The 5,659-nt window shown below is 39.9% G+C and overlaps 1 long non-coding RNA gene across 1 annotated transcript; it reads right to left on the bottom strand.

Moving 5' to 3' along the window:
- Positions 1 to 3,660: 3,660 nt before the first annotated feature.
- LOC117788044 lies at positions 3,661 to 4,501 on the bottom strand. Its single transcript, XR_004617717.1, has 2 exons — positions 4,004 to 4,501; positions 3,661 to 3,943 (listed from the first exon to the last, which is right to left on the bottom strand). It is a non-coding gene; the product is annotated as an uncharacterized LOC117788044 (long non-coding RNA).
- Between the last annotated feature and the right edge of the window lie 1,158 nt (positions 4,502 to 5,659).

Genomic DNA, 5,659 nt, shown 5'->3' with positions numbered 1-5,659 from the left:
AGGGCCGTTTGACCGAAAACCAGACGCAAAAGATACTGCGTTCTAGAAAAATTTAAAAATAATTCATTAAGTAAACAGGTTTAATCGACTTTCTCTGTAAAACTCACATTGAACTGTATTTTTTTAAGATACGCTTTTTTCCTATAGGAAATAAACAAAATTTTTTTTAAATACATCCAAAATATTTACTTAAAATCACATTGAACTCAAATCTAAATATTTATAATAATATTGTTGAATTCAAGTTTCTATACATTTTTGTGATCATTTTTTCTTTATTCAATCATAATCTTTCACTTTCACAAACTTATCGTCCTTCCCGATTTGGTTTGATGACAAATCGAATTATTAGCTCTTTAATAAAGCATAAAAGAAGACAAAGAGCCAATTTGATGAAGATGGAACAAACGTATTTGGGAAACAACCTCTTTTACTCGTCGTAGTCCAGACCTTCGATATCATATTCAGCCGATGCACTAAACCATATAATGGTTCCGAAAATTCCTGGAACTCAACCTTTGCTACCTTTTGCTCAAATTATTCGCTTCAATTTAAAGCATCCAACTCGCATCGTAGTACACGGATTCGCAAACGGTCGAAAACTCCACTTGCTTTGCGCTTGGCCAAAAGAAATTCATCGGAATACAATAACAAAATTATCATTGTCTCCTACATCATCCGCTTAATGTGCATCCATCAATCTGTGTCCATGCTCGCGACTGTCAAACACCGACGACTCTGACTCCGACTCCGACTCTGACTCCGACAGACGACAGTCGACAGACGACGACGGACCATCAATCGCATTAAAACCATAAAAGGATTGCTCATACTCGTATGTAGGCACACGGCTGAGAACTGCCGATTCATTGTTGTTCTTGTTGTTATTTCGGACTGTTTTCTTATTTTATTTTTTTTCTTCACTTTTTGCATGCAACAACGGCGGCTGTTTAGTCAACTGATGAAAAAGAATTTTTAAGTCCATTGTGTGTAGTACCGAAAGTGCCCGAAATGTGAAAGAGTGTGTGTGTGTGTGTGTGTGTGTGTTTGTGACTTGAGTGGTAAAAGGACAAAATGTGACAAAAGCGTGACGATGTGTCGTAAAGTATCCAACACTAACCCAAAAGGGCTGCGACAGCCACTGTCAAGGGGCAAGGGGCAAGGGGCGAGTGTGGAGTGTGGAGTTGTGGAGTTGTGGGGATTTGAGAATGGGTTGTGCGGCGTCTGGGACTTGGCTTTTTACTACTTTGTGCTTGCTTCGTTGCGCTTTTTATGATTTCCATGTGCCACACTCGACTGTCAGCAGTCAGTCAGCCAAGAGATCCCAGCACACAGCATACAGCACACAGACTTTAACCCAAACCCAATCTCAGAGTGAGACTGAGACTGAGACCCATATCCAAAACTCTCTCTGAGTCCGCGCTCCACTGCCGGCTTAATCAGTTCATTTCGAAAGGTTGCCCTGTACAAAGACACTTTGGCATTGGCCTGGCTTTTGGCCCGGGTCCTTTGTTATTGGACGCATTCATGTGCGACATACCAAGCAGACAGTCCCCATATATTTACATATATATCTCTAAAATATATAGTATAAGTATTTTATAATGGGCTCTCCTTTTGGGTTTTACAGCCACATCTTGGACGTCTCTGTATTTCTTTATATCTCGGTTTTCGACTGCGGCTCTTTAAGCGTTTGTTTGTTGATTTTTCAGCTGTCCAAATAGTCATTTTCATCGGCTTAAAAACTTTATTGGTAGCCATGAAATGCGATTTTAACAGCTCGCCCGCAAAAGATATTCCAGCTGCTTTTTTTTTGTTTTCATTTTTGCTATTTTATTTGCGCTTGGGTAGTCGGCAATTAAAACTATAAATGTCCAGAAAAACTCACGATGTGCCAGTCTTTATGGCCAATATACTTAAATAAAAATATTTCTGGCAGTTGTTGTTGTTGTTATTGGCCCACTTTTACTACTGCCCCAGACAAGCGTCTAGACAAATTTTGCAGAGGTTTTAATTGCATGTTTAGTGCCACTTGAGGAAAAGTGGGCGGAATGTTGATTTCTAACAGTGAGCTATTGGATATATTGGGAGTCTATTGCAATAAATTTCCTGCACTAAATGTGTAATGGAGATCTGCCTTGTCATGGCTTTAATTAAAATTTAGTTAAATTTAATTTTATTTTTTACCGTAAGCGGCACACGAATAAACACTAAAGCACTGAGCGCCGAAAGGATAATAATTATTAACTTTATTATTGTAATAATGTAATATTGAGCATTATTAAAAATAAATGTATTCTTTATAAGCGAAAAAAACGTCATTGTTATTTCGTTTATTCTAAGTTATCCTTTTATAGATTTGCAGGAGCAAATGGCATTACTCAAATTATTAATTTGAAGTATTCATATTTCCAGTAGTTTACATTGACGTAAATAAGAGTGTCTCTTTTTAACCTCTACTCTGCATTCTACAGTAGACTGAGCACCCTCAAAGCTTTGTGATACCCTATGTTGTAAAGTATCTGCTGCAGTCGCAGTTGCCTTTGCTGTACTCCTCTTTTGTTGTTGTCTCTGTGCGTGAAATTCACAAGAAATTAACACAATTAACACTTTAATTGCGAACTTCCGTTTGCGCTACTTTTTCTTTAGCAAGTTCCGTCACTGGGACAAAGACGCTCCCAGACTCCCAGGCTCATTTGCACTATCTCTCTTGGCGGCAGCTTCAGCACCGTCTCCGGCTGCGTCTCCGGCGCCGTGGCATCCTTTTTGCTTCACATTTGAGTTGCTTCAACACACATATGTATGCATGTGTATTGCAAATACACATAAAAAGACTATGGTCTCGATGTAGACTGTGCCTCAAATGAAAGCAATTAACACTTTAAGGACACTTGGAAATTCTGTGGCAATGCCGGCAAAGTTTGCCACACAAAGGAAACCAAAAACTGTTGCAGGCTATTACCCATATTTTCTCATTCCCAACTAACTCATTGCCAACAACTTATTTTCATACAAGGGTTAAGACTCAGGAAATACAGGAAATCTCGCATATTTTGCCATTGCCCAATGATCTCAACTCGGCTGATTAGAAAAGAGGAAAACTGTGTATGAAGATACCGAAAATAACCACTGTTACAGACTACGTCATAGTTTTGTGTTTCGCCAGTCCGTTCATTAAAATCGAAACTGGGCCAACTACAAATTGAGTCTCTTTTAACTGCTTCTATTTGCCTCTGGCCAAACAAATTCATTGTATTCAGCTCGGCAAAGGAGTTATTATGCGTTTTTCTAATTAGAGCATTAACAACAAGACAAATTAGATCTACAAGAGTGAGAGAGGAAAATGTGAAAATTTATCCATGGTCCGGCCTGCAGTTGTTGTCTTTCACATATGTGCAGGAAATTGGCAACGGGCCTTGTTCTCATTCTGGTTCCATGCTGCTTCATAATAGGCTAACTTAATGTACTGAGCAGGCCAGAAGTTGATTGCTTTAAAGTTTGACACTTTTCCCATGGTCATCCGTAGGATATTGAGAACAGGTTTTTTAAAGTGAGCTGCAAAAAATGTTGATAAGCGGGAAAATGTGTCGAAGTTTACAAGGGGAAAAAAAATAAATCAGGTAAATTACGTTTTCAAATTAATATCATGAATGTTGTCTATTGGCTAAAAATTGGTATTCCATTATAATAACAGCTTGTCTTGTCTGCTTGCTCTTTTTTTTTTGAACATTGTGCTCTATTTCATTATTTACTAAACAATTAAGCTACAACCTTCTTTGCTAGCTACAACTTGTCTCAATTAATTCAAGATTTTGTCCCGTTCTTCTACGAACTACCTTCATAAATTCTGCATTTATGCAGTCCCCTTAGTATAGTTCAAGCCAACTTTGCACAAATGATTTTGACCCATTCCGTGCTATCCATTGCAGCTTCCTTTGGTTTGCTGTTTGAGGAGTAAACATCAAAACCGTTGGAGCTTCCTTTCAACATTAAACTCTCTCACCCGCCGTGAACAAAACATCTTTCAACTTGTAGTCCAGCTCAGTTCGCTTGCTGCCGCCTTTTGTTGAGCTCCAGCTCCAGCTCCAGCTCCAGCTCCGGTTTTGCTCCTGGGTGCCACCCGGAGGCAACTGGCAACTGGCCTGTCAATGCAATAAACGCAACTGCCAAAGGAGCAACAGCATCCAAAGCTTCCTAGCCCAGCTCAGAATTGTTATTATTATTGTTGTTGTTGTTGTTTGCTTGCCTTTTTCATGTTTATTGCAAGTATTTCAATTCGGCGTTTCTCATTTTGGCCAGAGTCGGCGAGCTATCCAGTTGCCTGGCTTGTTTGCAAAAATATATTTTTTCTTTGTATTTTGCCAAGCCCTCGTACCTCAACAAAGAAGACCAGTTGGAGCTGAAACCGGAGACGGAGCCGCAGCCGGAGCCGGAGCTGGCATATTCTTATTTGCCTGCTGGAGCAGCCGGTGGAGTCGACTCTCTGTGCATATGGTAAATGGCTTGGCCGGACACGGTTGCTGCTATCCTGCTGGTTTCCCTTCTTTGCATACGTTGGGCATCATTTTTTTTTTTTTTTTCCTTTTAGGGTATTTGTGGGGGGAGGGGGAGTCATATGTTTTGGAACCAGCCACGCCCACTAGACGGCCCGCTGCGCTGTAAGTAATTTGTGGTTTCAGGCAAATACTCTGATGATGTTTTTCTTAAATGCTTTTCTCATTCCCATGGCTCCCTCTTGTCTCCTTGGCGCTCTCTCTCTCTCTCTATCTCTTTCTCGTTTCGGGTCTGCTTTTCTTTCTTCAGCTTTGCGAAACATTTCGCTGCAGCTTTTCTATGCTGCCTTTTTTTGCGAGCTGTATCGTTAAAAATGCCTTTAAGGCATTTAATTTCTTTTGTTCATTGAGCGAGGGCTTTCTAATGGGGGGAGCATCTGCGAAAAAAAAGCAACCACACACACCCGAAGACCTCAAACCTCGGACTCAAGAGCCCACAACAGACCCAAACCGACAAGAAACGAAGCAAACAAATAGCCATTGCATATCCTGTGATGTAGTCCTCTGTCCTGCTTTTAACAATTTCAATAGAAAATTAAAACGCAGCGGAATTTACTTCTCTTTTCACCATTCTCTCGCCTTCTTTTCACTCGTCTTTGGGCGTCAGCCCAAGAAAAATTGTTGTTCCCTGTTCTCTGTGTGTGAGTTGGCACTTTTTGTAACTCTGTTACACTGAGCCTCAGCTGTATCGCCTTGGAGTGGGCTCTATTTAAATGTTTTTGCATAATGTTTTTTTAGGGAATGAAGAACAACTCCCATTCTCAACTGGCCGGATGGGAGAAGAGAGAAGTGTTTGTAAGATTTTTGTTTGCAGTTTTCTGAACTCAAATAGTGGCCTGATTTAGAGTCTTCATATTTTTTTTGCATTACACTTCCACATAATCTTGGTTTTTATACAGATTTAGATAATATGTAAATGAAAAATGTTACTCATTTTGTATTTGCTGAGTTTTGACATCTTTTGTCAGGGTTTATAAATATATATATATTATAAAAGTACCCCCACTCTTTCCAGCGCATTTCATCATGGTCAATCATGGTCGCCATTTTCATTTGACACGCTACCCCTCGTAAATGCTTTACTCAAGTGAGCCCCGCAGACATTT

Source organism: Drosophila innubila (genome assembly GCF_004354385.1).
Source record: "Drosophila innubila isolate TH190305 chromosome 3L unlocalized genomic scaffold, UK_Dinn_1.0 0_D_3L, whole genome shotgun sequence".
Taxonomy (NCBI): domain Eukaryota; kingdom Metazoa; phylum Arthropoda; class Insecta; order Diptera; family Drosophilidae; genus Drosophila; species Drosophila innubila.
Note: the sequence above shows the minus strand (reverse complement) of the source record. Positions and strands in the feature narration are given on the sequence as shown.